The sequence below is a fragment of the Schistocerca nitens genome, chromosome 7, assembly GCF_023898315.1.
Source record: "Schistocerca nitens isolate TAMUIC-IGC-003100 chromosome 7, iqSchNite1.1, whole genome shotgun sequence".
NCBI lineage: Eukaryota > Metazoa > Arthropoda > Insecta > Orthoptera > Acrididae > Schistocerca > Schistocerca nitens.
In genome coordinates, this window is record NC_064620.1 from 275,207,616 (window position 1) to 275,224,046 (window position 16,431).

The window sequence follows — 16,431 nt, forward strand, 5'->3', positions numbered from 1 at the left end:
AAGCTGGTCCACAACTGTCTTAATTCGTCCTTGATGTCCTGGCTACTAGCACTAGGGTGAAGTTAACATCCAAACTGGTCCCATACAGATTTTTCTGGCCACGGGAGTACCTCAGCATCGTACAGACAGTTCATAGAGGCACGTGCCACGCGTAGACGGTCATTGTCCTGTTGAAAAATGGCACCACAACGCTGTCGCGCTAGAGATAAAACATGAGGATGCAGAATGTCCTTACGTACTATTGTGCCATCACAATTTCTCAGTCCCTATCACCTGTGACCCTACGGCTCACCACACCATGACGTCGAGAGTAACACTGTTGTACCTCTCGAAAGCGCTGGAAGAGAGGACATCGCCTCAGATTCTCTACCAATGGTCATCCGATCATCAGTGAAACTGGTACGATGGCATTCATCAGCAGTCCATGTGCCTCAGTCACGGTACCAATCCAAACCCAGCTGTTTGTGTTGAGGTGTTAATGGCAGCCTACACACGGGACGGTAACTGGCTGGTGTGGCTGCTGCTAGTCTCTGTCCAATGGCGAGGGATGAGACACAATGTTGCAGGGAATCCACTACTTGTTCTCGGATGGCAGATGCAGACGTGAAGGAGTTGTGATGTGCTTGGTGCACAATATGGCGATCCTCCCTTGTGGTGGTCAGTCATGGTCGACCAAAAGATTGACGAGGAGTATGTTTGTCCTCACGTTCTTCTGCAGTCCAACATTGGGCCACTCAATGTCCCACAAATCTGGATATTGCACGTTTTGACGAGCCGACCCATAATGAGCCCCCTTACAGGTCAGGTGCTGATAACGGTGCTTCACAAGAATACGCAGCATCTACATGTCCTTCACAGTGTCTACTCAGCATCTGAAGCTGTTCGTGCCCTGTATATACCCTACCAGCCTGGTAACAACACTGAACACCGTCACAGAGAATTCATTATCTGCTTAACCATTTAGATATCTGATGACAAGGTGTACATGTACGAAGTTACATTCACATCTGGCAATGTCTTTTGGGTGCTTCGACTTTTTTTGTCAGGCTGTGTAGTTCACTAGGTAAACGATAGATGACACTGGCGGAGGCTTCACAATATGCCTCTAGACGTTCCTCTATATTTCCGTTCCGAATGAGCGTGCAGAACAGCATTCAAAGACACACACATCAAAAAAGGTTTTACATCACCGCGGTTCCCAGAGCTCCTGAAGATAGACATTGACTGTGGATATTGTATTACAGACACAGACCCTTTGGCTGTTCAGAGATGTCACTAAACTCACTCAAAGATGTAAACAACAATGCATGAGCAGGGCCTATTAGAGGGAGGGGGTCCGGCAGCCGATTAGCTCCAGTCATTCCACCAGGAAGGAGGTACACGGCTCGTGTTGTCTGTAGTTCAACCATGCCTAGACGATCAATACCGCGGTTCGATCGCGTCCGCATTTTTACTTTATGCCAGGAAGGGCTCTCAACAAGGGAAGTGTACAGGCGTCTAGGAGTGAACCAAAGCGATGTTGTTCGAACATGGAGGAGGTACAGAGAGACAGGAACTGTCTATGACATGCCTCGCTCAGGCTGCCCAAGGGCTACTATTGCAGTGAATGACCGCTACCTACGGATTATGGCTCGAATGAATTCTGACAGCAACGCCACCCTGTTGAATAATGCTTTTCGTGCAGCCACAGAACGTCGTGTTACGACTCAAACTGTGCGCAATAGGCTGCATGATGCGCAACTTCACTCCCGACGTCCATGGCGAGGTTCATCTTTGCAACCACGACACCGTGCAGCGCGGTACAGATGGGTCCAACAACATGCCGAATGGACCGCTCAGGATTGACATCACGCTCTCATCACCGATGACTGTCGCTTATGTCTTTAACCAGACATCATCGTAGATGTGCTTTGAGGCAACCCGGTCAGGCTGAACGCCTTAGACACACTGTCCAGTGAATGCAGCAAGGCGGAGGCTCCCTGCTGTTTTGGGGTGGTATTATGTGGGGCCGACGTACGCCGCTGGTGGTCATGGAAGGCGCCCTAAAGGCTGTACGATAGGTGAATGCCATCCTCCGACTGATAGTGCAACCATATCGGCAGCATATTGGAGAGGCATTCGTCTTCATGAACGACAAATTGCGGCCCCATCGTGCACATCTTGTGAATGACTTCCTTCAGGATAACGACACCGCTCGACTAGAGTGGCCAGCATGTTCTCCAGACATGAGCCCTATCGAACACGCCTGGGGTAGATTGAAAAGGACTGTTTATGGACGACGTGACCCACCAACCACTCTTGGGGATCTACGCCGAATCGCCGTTGAGGAGTGGGACAATTTGGACCAACAGTACGTTGATGAACTTGTGGATAATATGTCACCACGAATACAGGCATGCATCAGTGCAAGAGAACGTGCTAATGGGTATTAGAGGTACTGGTGTGTACAGCCATCTGAACCACCACCTCTGAAGGTCTCGCTGTATGGTGGTACAACATGCAGTGTGTGGTTTTCATGAGCAATAAAAAGGGCGGAAATGATGTTTATGTTAATCTCTATTCCAATTTTCTGTACTGGTTCCGGAATTCTCCGAACCGAGGTGATGCAAAACTTTTTTTGGATGTGTGTATTTTGAGGTGCTTGTGTTGTTTGTGAAACTCTCTTATTTTTTAAAATGTGATGTATACAATTAATTTGGGTTTTTGGTTGCTTTCTGTGCAGTTTTGTTTGCTGATTCTGATATTTTAATAATTTAAGCAATAATTTGGTTTTTAAGACTTTACGAGAATTCCGCTATGTTGTTAATATGGCTGGCATCAACAGTCGGGGCGTGATTTTGAACAAAGACTTCTTTAACGATGAGAAAGACTTTACGTAAACTGACAAATCCTATATGAAATAGGCTCCAGAGATCATTAAGAAAGATTAAGAAAGAAGGGTTCTTTGAAGCTTTCGTAAAAAAAAGGTCGGAGATCTGCTACCGTTCTATTTACTGCGATAATGAATTGATAGATTTGAGACGTGAAATTTGTGGTATCTCTGTATGCGAGGAATGTGTTGGACCAAACACAGAAAATGCAGGTTTCTTCATGTGCTCATATGCATATGTCTTTTCTTAGTTAACTTTATTAGGTTCAACTTCTGGCAATTTTAAATTGAATTTTTTATTATTTGTAACAAAATTGCACAGTTCTGTAGTTGCTGAAAGAGAATTTTTAAATGGAAAAGGTGAGTTGCTGAAAGAGATTTTTCACTGGAAAAGGTGCTAACAAATGTCGGTCATGTTATCTTCATGTGTTTCCAATACGGTACAGATGTAGCTGTTCGAAAGTAATTATTTCTATGACTGTGCTGGAATGACTTCATTATTTGATATTTTTTCTCGTTACCAATAACTGGACGTGTATTTCGTCAAAAATTACCTGAAAATTTCGTATAATGTAGGTAGGAAAAACGGCCATATTTCTATCAGTGACCTTATTTGATGAAACAAAAATCTTATCCAAAGGATCAAGTTATAGGAGCGCTGTGAGTTAGGAGGCCATAGGGATCACAATGTGCAACAATGCAGACTGAAGTAGGATTCGAACGATTTCAGGCTGCTAGCGTTTTGTGTCTAGTCACTTCCAATGTTATGATTTAAAAACAATAGTTTTTTATGTACGCTGTATTTTATTTCTCTGTGCTGAATACAGCAGCTTTGTGTGGCAAAATAAATGGTGATTCCTGTCCTGTGTAGGCAATGCCTCCTTCTTGGGAAAGAAACTTATTACTGTCAAACTGGAAAGCAATGAGAAAGGTTGCAAATTTCTGCGATTTATAAAAAGAGGACACGTAACTGCTTCAGCAGATGGGCAATGAACTGAGATGCAACTAAAACATTACACGAGGGTCACTCCAAAAGAAATGCACACTATTTTTTTAAAAATCCATCTTTTATTCTACATGTTTGAAAGTTTGATAGTGTATAGATACATCGTTTAGGAACCATATTTTCATTTCTCCACATAATTTCCATCCCTCTCAACTGCCTTACGCCATCTTGGAACCAGCGCCTGCATACCCACACGGTAAAATTCTGGACCAACCTGTTGGAGCCACTGCTTGGCAGTGTGCACAAGAGAGTCATCATCTTCAAACCTTGTTCCACGAAGAGAGTCTTTCAGTTTCCCAAAGAGATGATAGTCACATGGAGCCAGGTCAGGATTGTAAGGCGGATGTTTCAGTGTTGTCCATACGAGTTTTGTGATCGCTTCCATGGCTTTTTGACTGACATGTGGCCGTGCATTGTCGTGCAACAGGAAAACATCCTCCTTTTGCCGATGTGGTCGAACACGACTCAGTCGAGGTTGAAGTTTCTTTAGTGTCGTCCCATATGCATCAGAATTTATGGTGGTTCCACTTGGCATGATGTCCACAAGCAAGAGTCCTTCCGAATCGAAAAACACCGTAGCCATAACTTTTCCAGCAGAAGGTGTGGTTTGGAATTTTTTTTTCTTGGGTGAATTTGCATGATGCCACTCCATTGATTGCCTCTTCGTCTCTGGTGAAAAATGATGGAGCCATGTTTCATCACCTGTCACAATTCTTCCAAGAAATTCATCTCCACCATTCTCGTACTGTTCCAAAAGTTCGCTGCATACAGTTTTTCTTGTTTCTTTGCGAGCCACTGTCAACATCCTGGGAACCCACCTGGCACAAACCTTTTTTTAACTCCAACGCTTTCAGTATTCTGCAAACACTTCCTTCCCGTAACGCAACGTAGCGTGACAATTCGTTCACTGTGAATTCGTTCACAGGAATTCTATGACAGCAAGTTGCTTCTGACGAACGTCAAGTGTAGCAGCCATCTTGAAGACATGCTGTGATGGCGCCACTCACGGGAACAGGTTGAACTAAGTTTGAAAATAAGCGGAAGGATGTATCTACACACTGTAAAACTTTCACACATGCAGAATGGAAACTGTATTTTTACAAAAATAGCGTGCATTTCTTTTGGAGTGACCCCCGTAAGATTACCCATATCTACGTGATACGGAAAACCCGCACAGGCTGTCTGTGGTAGGAAGGACAGTCAAACTACTGGTGCAGGAAACGGCAATTATTGCTATGGTTACTACCAATGATCGGCTTACTCGCATTCGATAAATCAAGTCGGAAGCGCACCAGACACATCCGTACAACGATCCAGGAAGGACAGCTGGAGCCGACACACAACATTAACACAGCGACGGCCCGCCATCCGCCTCAAGATCCGGTCGGTTGCTGAAGCACACAACACGCTCCTTTCCTCGTTACGCGCCCCACACGTCCAGGGGTTTGCAGCCGTCCGCAACCGAGCTAATAATGGTTCTCAATCCAGGAATCCACCTTAGTGTCTCTTCCTCGTGTCGCTGCTACTCGCAGAGTCGGTGACTGTTAACTATCGAACTTGTAATATCCATCAACTGCAGGCACACTACGAGTACTAGCCTCGCCGCCAGGTTCCAGCTCGGCCGCCTCACTCCGAGCGAACTCTTTCACCTTACCGGTCTCACTGTCACTGCCCTCGCCTCCGATATCCGCGCGAACTACGCTCTCCCAAGGCAACTGTTCTACTACAGACTGTGGCGAACCTATCGATAGCGCAACGGTTCAGACGGTAAAGAACTGTCCGGAGACTCATTTTGGCAAATTCTTTATCTTCATCCGCTACTTCCGATTTCGAAGTTATTCATTGTGGTACGCAAAGTATTTGTAAACGCACTTCTGCTGTCCACAATGTTTCTCTTCGTGCAGTAGGATGTGTGTTGACAGGTCTTGAGTGCCCTGACCGAGCGATGTGGTGCAGTGGTTAGCACACTGGACTCGCATTCGGAAGGACGACGGTTCAGATTTAAATTTTCAATGATTTCCCTAAATCGCTCCAGAAAAATGCCGGGATGGTTCCTTTGAAAGGGCAGAGCTAATTTCCTTCCCCATCCCTGACACAATCCGAGGTTGTACTCCGTCTCTAATGACCTCGATATTGACGAACATTAAACCTAATCTTCCTTTCTTCCTTTGAGTTCCTTCTCCCTACATCCTCCTCTATAATCGTCCAATAAAAAGTTTGCATCATAGAATTCCGTTTAGAAGGTCAAAGAGCAAAGAGCTGTGGAATAAGGTTTGGAATATCACCTCTTCAGGTGAGAGATGAGACATGTGCAAGGTTGAGCGTGTCAACAAGTCTCTACTAGTGTGAGTCTTCCTGGCTAAGCATAGTACCCATCTGAGCGCTCTCCTTCCCTTGCCGCGCCCGTCCCCTTTTGCCACAAGACTTACTACACATTCAAACTTGCATGTAGCTTAATTCTCATGTTACACAGATGTGAGATGCATATGTATGAGGTTTCTGTCAGAGGGTCGCAGCTTGGTACTAGGAGACTGACAAGAACAGTTATAAGGGACAATCTGTAACGTTAGAGAATTAATATGTGGCGTGTCTATCAATTATCTGTGTGGTAAATTCTCCAGGATAAGTTGCTTGGAATATTACAGCAGCTCTTTACAGGCGACTGGGTCTGGATTTAATGTGAAATTCTGTGAATTTCTGGAAATTTCAACACAATGCAGAGTTTGATTACCTAATATCAAACCATGACAGATGTCTGCAAGAAGTATACTAAGAAAACGTCAATGTGATTGTGAACAACAATAAGACAGTTGAAATAGACTGTTCAATGTGGATGAGCTCCAATCTTATAATATTTATTTATTGTTTATTTAGTCAAGTCTTTAGTGTTAAGGCCCTCTTTTACATATGACTGGGAGCAACACATGCAAAAGATATTAATTAGCAATTACAATAATAATAAATGCATTATCAGTAAAAATAATAATTGGCAATAATGGTAACAATAATAATAATGATAAAATAATCGAGGCATTAAGAATAATAATGATTAGTTGTTACATAAAATCTGCATAATAATTTGCATTATCTACAAAAAATATTAACTGGCAATAATCACAATGATGATGATAATAATAGTAATAGGCCTCCGGTATGTTCTGCCAGTCGTAAAAGGCGACGAAAAGAACAAACCACTAATAGGGCTAACCCCCCTTTTAGTGTGATTACTTGGTTCAGGACAGAACTAAAGAAGCCTCGGACAAGCGCCGTCATGGTCGGGGACGGCGCTTGAACCCTATGCCCGCCCACAATGGTAATGACACTGCTAGCCAACTGGAAAATGATTTAAATCCAAATAGAGGTGTTTTGCAGGATATGCTTCCTGCAACCACCCTAGAAGGAAAACAAAGACAGAGGATGAGATGGTCAGATGAAGTTAATCGACACCTCATGTTCTGTTATTACCAAGCAACAAACCTAGGAACCAACACAACTGGATACAGATCACAAGTATACACAACATTTATTACCAGATACCCAGAATTAGAATTTTTAACAGAACAACGACTAGCTGATCAGATCCGTGTAATAATCAAAAATAACAGGATACCCCAGTCAGAATTAGAAAACATCAAACAACAAGTACAACAAATACTGGAACAAAATAATGTGCAATTAGAAGAAGAAGAAGAAAATACAGTAATGGACTCAAACATCCCAGAGCAAACAAACAAAGAACAACACGCATCAATTAAACAATCAGAGGAAAATGAAATTTTAAGACAGCCACCAGCACAAGCACAAATAGAACACGAAGTGACACACATGTTAGATATAGAAGAAAAATTTCAGTTGACATATATAGAATACAAAGACACAAATACAGACATTAGACCATTCTTGCATAGACCACCAAGTAGCCCACAAGTCGAAACAACAATAAAAACTATCAACACAATCATACACAACAAAATAAATGAATACACAACTATGGAAGAGTTACAACTACTGGTTTATGTAGGAGCACTCACTACACTAAATATACACACTAGGCAGAGATCAGAACCAACCAACACACAGAAGAAACCCACAAAACCAGCATGGCAACACAGGCTACAGATCAGAATAGAAAAACTGAGAAAAGACATCGGACAGTTAACACAATTTATAAGAAATGAAATATCAGACAAAAAACGAAAAAGGTTAGGTAAAATCTCACAACAAGAAGCAATAGAGCAATTAGATGAAAAGAAGCAAAAATTACAAGCTTTGGCGAAACGACTTAGAAGATACAAAAAAAGTGAAAATAGAAGGAAACACAACCAAACATTCAACACAAACCAAAAGAAATTTTACCAAACAATAGATAACACACACATAAAAATAGACAATCCACCAAACATAAGAGACATGGAACACTTCTGGAGCAGCATATGGTCAAACCCAGTACAACATAATAGGCATGCACGGTGGATACAAGCAGAAACAGATACATACAAGATGATACCACAAATGCCTGAAGTGATAATTTTGCAACATGAAGTCACCCGAGCAATTAATTCTACGCACAATTGGAAAGCCCCTGGAAATGATAAAATAGCAAATTTCTGGCTAAAGAAGTTCACCTCAACACATTCACATCTAACTAAATTATTTAACAGTTACATTGCAGACCCATACATATTCCCTGATACACTTACACATGGAATAACTTATCTGAAACCTAAAGATCAAGCAGACACAGCAAACCCAGCTAAATATCGCCCCATAACATGCCTACCAACAATCTACAAAATATTAACTTCAGTCATTACACAGAAATTAATGACACATACAACACAGAACAAAATTATAAATGAAGAACAAAAAGGCTGCTGCAAAGGAGCACGAGGATGTAAAGAGCAACTGATAATAGATGCAGAGGTGACATATCAAGCTAAAACTAAACAAAGGTCTCTACACTACGCATACATTGATTACCAAAAAGCTTTTGATAGTGTACCCCACTCATGGTTACTACAAATATTGGAAATATACAAAGTAGATCCTAAATTGATACAGTTCCTAAACATAGTAATGAAAAACTGGAAAACCACACTTAATATCCAAACAAATTCAGATAATATCACATCACAGCCAATACAGATTAAGCGTGGAATATACCAAGGAGACTCATTAAGTCCTTTCTGGTTCTGCCTTGCTCTGAACCCACTATCCAACATGCTAAACAATACAAATTATGGATACAATATTACTGGAACATACCCACACAAAATCACACATTTGCTATACATGGATGATCTAAAACTACTGGCAGCAACAAATCAACAACTCAACCAATTACTAAAGATAACAGAAGTATTCAGCAATGATATAAGTATGGCGTTTGGAACAGACAAATGTAAGAAAAATAGCATAGTCAAGGGAAAACACACTAAACAAGAAGATTACATATTGGTTAACCACAGCGACTGCATAGAAGCGATGGAAAAAACAGATGTCTATAAATATCTAGGATACAGACAAAAAATAGGAATAGATAATACAAATATTAAAGAAGAACTAAAAGAAAAATATAGACAAAGACTAACAAAAATACTGAAAACAGAACTGACAGCAAGAAACAAGACAAAAGCTATAAATACTTATGCCATACCAATATTGACCTACTCATTTGGAGTAGTGAAATGGAGTAACACAGACCTAGAAGCACTCAATACACTTACACGATCACAATGCCACAAATATAGAATACATCACATACATTCAGCAACAGAAAGATTCACATTAAGCAGAAAGGAAGGAGGAAGGGGATTTATCGATATAAAAAACCTACACTATGGACAGGTAGACAATTTAAGAAAATTCTTTCTAGAACGAGCAGAAAGTAGCAAAATACACAAGGCAATCACTCATATAAATACATCGGCTACACCACTGCAACTTCATAACCACTTCTACAACCCTTTAGATCACATAACATCAACAAATACGAAGAAAGTAAATTGGAAAAAGAAAACACTACATGGCAAGCACCCGTATCAACTAACACAGCCACACATCGATCAAGACGCATCCAACACATGGCTAAGAAAAGGCAATATATACAGTGAGACAGAAGGATTCATGATTGCAATACAGGATCAAACAATAAACACCAGGTATTACAGCAAGCATATTATTAAAGATCCCAATACCACAACAGATAAATGCAGACTTTGTAAACAACAAATAGAAACAGTAGATCACATCACAAGCGGATGTACAATACTAGCAAATACAGAATACCCCAGAAGACATGACAATGTCGCAAAAATAATACATCAACAGCTTGCCTTACAACATAAACTTATAAAACAACACGTTCCTACATACAAGTATGCACCACAAAATGTACTGGAGAATGATGAATACAAATTATACTGGAACAGAACCATTATAACAGATAAAACAACGCCACATAACAAACCTGACATCATACTCACCAATAAAAAGAAGAAATTAACACAATTAATCGAAATATCCATACCCAATACAACAAATATACAAAAGAAAACAGGAGAAAAAATTGAAAAATACATCCAACTGGCTGAGGAAGTCAAAGACATGTGGCATCAGGATAAAGTTGACATTATACCAATTATACTATCAACTACAGGAGTCATACCACACAATATCCACCAATACATCAATGCAATACAGCTACATCCAAACATATATATACAATTACAGAAATCCGTAATTATTGATACATGTTCAATTACCCGAAAGTTCCTAAATGCAATATAACATGTACCGTACAGCAAAAAGGAAGTGACGCTTGATAAAGGTCCGCGTCACTCCATTCTTAACCAGACTTCTAAAAAGTCTGAGAAAGTAAAGAAATAATAATAATAATAATCCCCGTGGAGGCCCGGGAAAAGAATAGGCGTCCGGTATGTTCTGCCAGTCGTAAAAGGCGACGAAAAGAACAAACCACTAATAGGGCTAACCCCCCTTTTAGTGTGATTAGTTGGTTCAGGACAGAACTAAAGAAGCCTCGGACAAGCGCCGTCATGGTCGGGGACGACGCTTGAACCCTATGCCCGCCCACAATGGTAACGACACTGCTAGCCAACTGCAAAATGATTTAAATCCAAATAGAGGTGTTTTGCAGGATATGCTTCCAGCAACCACCCTAGAAGGAAAACAAAGACAGAGGATGAGATGGTCAGATGAAGTTAATCGACAACTCATGTTCTGTTATTACCAAGCAACAAACCTAGGAACCAACACAACTGGATACAGATCACAAGTATACACAACATTTATTACCAGATACCCAGAATTAAAATTTTTAACAGAACAACGACTAGCTGATCAGATCCGTGTAATAATCAAAAATAACAGGATACCCCAGTCAGAATTAGAAAACATCAAACAACAAGTACAACAAATACTGGAACAAAATAATGTGCAATCAGAAGAAGAAGAAAATACAGTAATGGACTCAAACATCCCAGAGCAAACAAACAAAGAACTACACGCACCAATTAAACAATCAGAGGAAAACGAAATCGTAAGACAGCCACCAGAACAAGCACAAATAGAACACGAAGTGACACAGATGTTAGATATAGAAGAAAAATTTCAGCTAACATATATAGAATACAAAGACACAAATACAGACATTAGACCATTCTTGCATAGACCACCAAATAACCCACAAGTCGAAACAACAATAAAAACTATCAACACAATCATAAGCAACAAAATAAATGAAAACACAACTATGGAAGAGTTACAACTACTGGTTTATATAGGAGCACTCACTACACTTAATATACACACTAGGCAGAGATCAGAACCAACCAACACACAGAATAAACCCACAAAACCAGCATGGCAACACAGGCTACAGATCAAAATAGAAAAACTGAGAAAAGACATCGGACAGCTAACACAATTTATAAGAAATGAAATCTCAGAAAAAAAACGAAAAAGGTTAGGTAAATTCTCACAACAAGAAGCGACAGAGCAATTAGACGAAAAGAAGCAGAAATTACAAGCATTAGCCAAACGACTCAGAAGATACAAAAAAAGTGAAAATAGAAGGAAACAAAACCAAACATTCAACACAAACCAAAAGAAATTTTACCAGACAATAGATAACACACACATTAAAATAAACAATCCACCAAACATAACAGACATGGAACACTTCTGGAGCAACATATGGTCAAACCCGGTACAACATAACAGGCATGCACGGTGGATACAAGCAGAAACAGACACATACAAGATGATACCACAAATGCCTGAAGTGATAATTTTGCAACATGAAGTCACCCAAGCAATTAATTCTACTCACAATTGGAAAGCCCCTGGAAATGTCAAAATAGCAAATTTCTGGTTAAAGAAGTTCACCTCAACACATTCACATCTAACTAAATTATTTAACAGTTACATTGCAGACCCATACACATTCCCTGATACACTTACACATGGAATAACTTATCTGAAACCTAAAGATCAAGCAGACACAGTGAACCCAGCTAAATATCGCCCCATAACATGCCTACCAACAATATATAAAATATTAACTTCAATCATTAAACAGAAATTAATGACACATACAACACAGAACAAAATTATAAATGAAGAACAAAAAGGCTGTTGCAAAGGAGCACGAGGATGTAAAGAGCAACTGATAATAGATGCAGAGGTGACATATCAAGCTAAAACTAAACAAAGGTCGCTACACTACGCATACATTGATTACCAAAAAGCTTTTGATAGTGTACCCCACTCATGGTTACTACAAATATTGGAAATATACAAAGTAGATCCTAAATTGATACAGTTCCTAAACATAGTAATGAAAAATTGGAAAACCACACTTAATATCCAAACAAATTCAAATAATATCACATCACAGCCAATACAGATTAAGCGTGGAATATACCAAGGAGACTCATTAAGTCCTTTCTGGTTCTGCCTCGCTCTGAACCCACTATCCAACATGCTAAATAATACAAATTATGGATACAATATTACTGGAACATACCCACACAAAATCACACATTTGCTATACATGGATGATCTAAAACTACTGGCAGCAACAAATCAACAACTCAACCAATTACTAAAGATAACAGAAGTATTCAGCAATGATATAAGTATGGCTTTTGGAACAGACAAATGTAAGAAAAATAGCATAGTCAAGGGAAAACACACTAAACAAGAAGATTACATATTGGATAACCACAGCGACTGCATAGAAGCGATGGAAAAAACGGATGCCTATAAATATCTAGGATACAGACAAAAAATAGGAATAGATAATACAAATATTAAAGAAGAACTAAAAGAAAAATATAGACAAAGACTAACAAAAATACTGAAAACAGAATTGACAGCAAGAAACAAGACAAAAGCCATAAATACTTATGCCATACCAATATTGACCTACTCATTTGGAGTAGTGAAATGGAGTAACACAGACCTAGAAGCACTCAATACACTTACACGATCACAATGCCACAAATATAGAATACATCACATACATTCAGCAACAGAAAGATTCACATTAAGCAGAAAGGAAGGAGGAAGGGGATTTATCGACATAAAAAACCTACATTATGGACAGGTAGACAATTTAAGAAAATTCTTTCTAGAACGAGCAGAAACTAGCAATATACACAAGGCAATCACTCATATAAATACATCGGCTACACCACTGCAATTTCATAACCACTTCTACAACCCTTTAGATCACATAACATCAACAGATACGAAGAAAGTAAATTGGAAAAAGAAAACACTACATGGCAAGCACCCGTATCATCTAACACAGCCACACATCGATCAAGACGCATCCAACACATGGCTAAGAAAAGGCAATGTATACAGTGAGACAGAAGGATTCATGATTGCAATACAGGATCAAACAATAAACACCAGGTATTACAGCAAGCATATTATTAAAGATCCCAATACCACAACAGATAAATGCAGACTTTGTAAACAACAAATAGAAACAGTAGATCACATCACAAGCGGATGTACAATACTAGCAAATACAGAATACCCCAGAAGACATGACAATGTAGCAAAAATAATACATCAACAGCTTGCCTTACAACATAAACTTATAAAACAACACGTTCCCACACACAAGTATGCACCACAAAATGTACTGGAGAATGATGAATACAAATTATACTGGAACCAAACCATTATAACAGATAAAACAACACCACATAAGAAACCTGACCTCATACTCACCAATAAAAAGAAGAAATTAACACAACTAATCGAAATATCCATACCCAATACAACGAATATACTAAAGAAAACAGGAGAAAAAATTGAAAAATACATCCAACTGGCTGAGGAAGTCAAGGACATGTGGCATCAGGATAAAGTTGACATTATACCAATTATACTATCAACTACAGGAGTCATACCACACAATATCCACCAGTACATCAATGCAATACAGGTACATCCAAACTTATATATACAACTACAGAAATCCATAATTATTGATACATGTTCAATTACCCGAAAGTTCCTAAATGCAATATAACGTATACCGTACAGTTAAAAGGAAGTCACGCTTGATCAAGGTCTGTGTCACTTTCCATTTTTGACCAGACATAACGTCTGAGAAAAGAAAGAAATAATAATAACACTAATGGTAAAACAATAATAATGAAATAATGGAGGAAATAAGTGTGACTAGGAATGTATTGTCGAAATAGCATAGGTCACAAATGTATTGCACACAAGTATTCATTTCCAGTTTCAGCTGGCATAAGCTCTCATACAAAAGTCCTTGGAGAATGGGATCACTGTAATCAAGGATGGGGAGTGTTAGTGACTCTATGGATTTCTTTTCAAGCTCGCTAAGAAGTACTTTTTTATGTTTCTGTAGTGAATGAAATGCTGACACCTTCTGACAGATTGCAGTTGTTTGTTCAGTCCAGTCTACGTAATGGTCTAGATTTATCCCCAAGTTCTTTATAGAAGCATAAAAAGTTATTTCTGTGCTGTTTAGGATTAAGGGTGGAGGAGATTCTTTGAACTGAGGGTAAGTAATAAGTCTTTTGTGAGCGACTAAGATATTAACAAATTTATATATCAAATCACAAGCCTGTTGCGAACATCTTATCGATTTCATAAATTGTCCATGATATGCATCTATGAGAAACATTTGCATTTTCCATGGCTAAAGAGCTTGCTTTTATCAGATGGAAGATATGTATTATAACTACAAAATAGATTATATGCTTGACTGTGTGGAATACTGTCTAAGTATATTGAATGCCAACTTCCACTGTGTGTCAGCATATATTAGCGCTGTCAGCAGAATATGACAAACATTTTGTGTAAAGTTATCACCCTAGCACATGGGGTTCACTATAACGTTTTGCTGGCATTGACAAGTAGTTGAACATAGGTAATCGAAAGAACAGTAAGCCTAGTTCCTTACCTATACTAACATGTATAAAAGTCAGATGTTAAAACTACAGTTCAGTATGTTATTTCATCGAAGTGGCTATAGTTTCTACTGTGCAACATCATACATTAGCATTATCAGCAGAATAGGACAAGATAGAGTTAATACCCTAGCTTGAGATCACTATAATGTTTGATTGAAAAGTAGTTGAAAGTGGGTAGTTGAACGTGGGTAGTTGAAAGTGGGTAGTTGAAAGTGGGTAGTTGAAAGTGGGTAGTTGAAAGTGGGTAGTTGAAAGTGGGTAGTTGAAAGCATAACCACGCTTGTTTCTTACTTGTACGAATATATATTAAAATCAAATGTTGAAACTACTGTTCAGTATTTTATCCTATCAAAGTGTCATGTAGTTTCCACTGTGCGACAGCATATTTAAGTCAGTTATCATCAAGTGTACCTTAACCTGTAAGTCAGATCAGTAGTGCCAGTAAGTGAGTCACATGCATTTTGTTCTGGTATAGAAAATAATATAGACAATCTTTTATTCCTTTAAAGTGTTATTTTACTTTGATGCAAAGGTCAAATTTTTTATCTTGATCAGAGATCGAAGTTTTCTAGTTTTCTCTGTGTGGAACTTTGTCCAAAGACATTACCACTCCTGAGACTCATAGTAGTACAGCAAGACTTTCAAGCAAACGCAGGAGGCACCATGTTTATCGAAGATTTTCACAGTTATACTTACATATTTCGAAAATATTTAATTTAAGTGATACACCACATTAAAAATCACCCCAAAACGCACCGTTTTTAGTATGTTTTGTTGCATTGAAGAGTCGGAACACGTGGCGTCAGCGGCTAAACATGATATAGATCTTATCTTGGAGTTAACTGTTGGTATTATTCAGTAGTTGATTATGAAAAGGAGAGGTGATCCAGTCTGTAAACTTTTTAGAGAACGTTGGCACCATAGTCCTGACTGCTAAACGTCGAAGCCTTTCTCAGTATGACGACCACAATCCATGCCTGTTCAAACATAAAGCTATACTGGAATTTTCATGAAGTACCATACAGCATGTGTAAAGCCAGTCAGTAACGTGAATTATATTTTTCTAGTCT

At 39.2% G+C, this 16,431-nt stretch overlaps 1 protein-coding gene across 4 annotated transcripts in view; it reads right to left on the minus strand.

Annotated features, from left to right (window-relative positions):
- The window catches only part of LOC126195209 (sodium-coupled monocarboxylate transporter 1-like), a 299,461-nt gene that overhangs the window by 101,221 nt on the left and 181,809 nt on the right, over positions 1-16,431 (minus strand). The gene's annotated exons all lie outside the window — the stretch shown is intronic.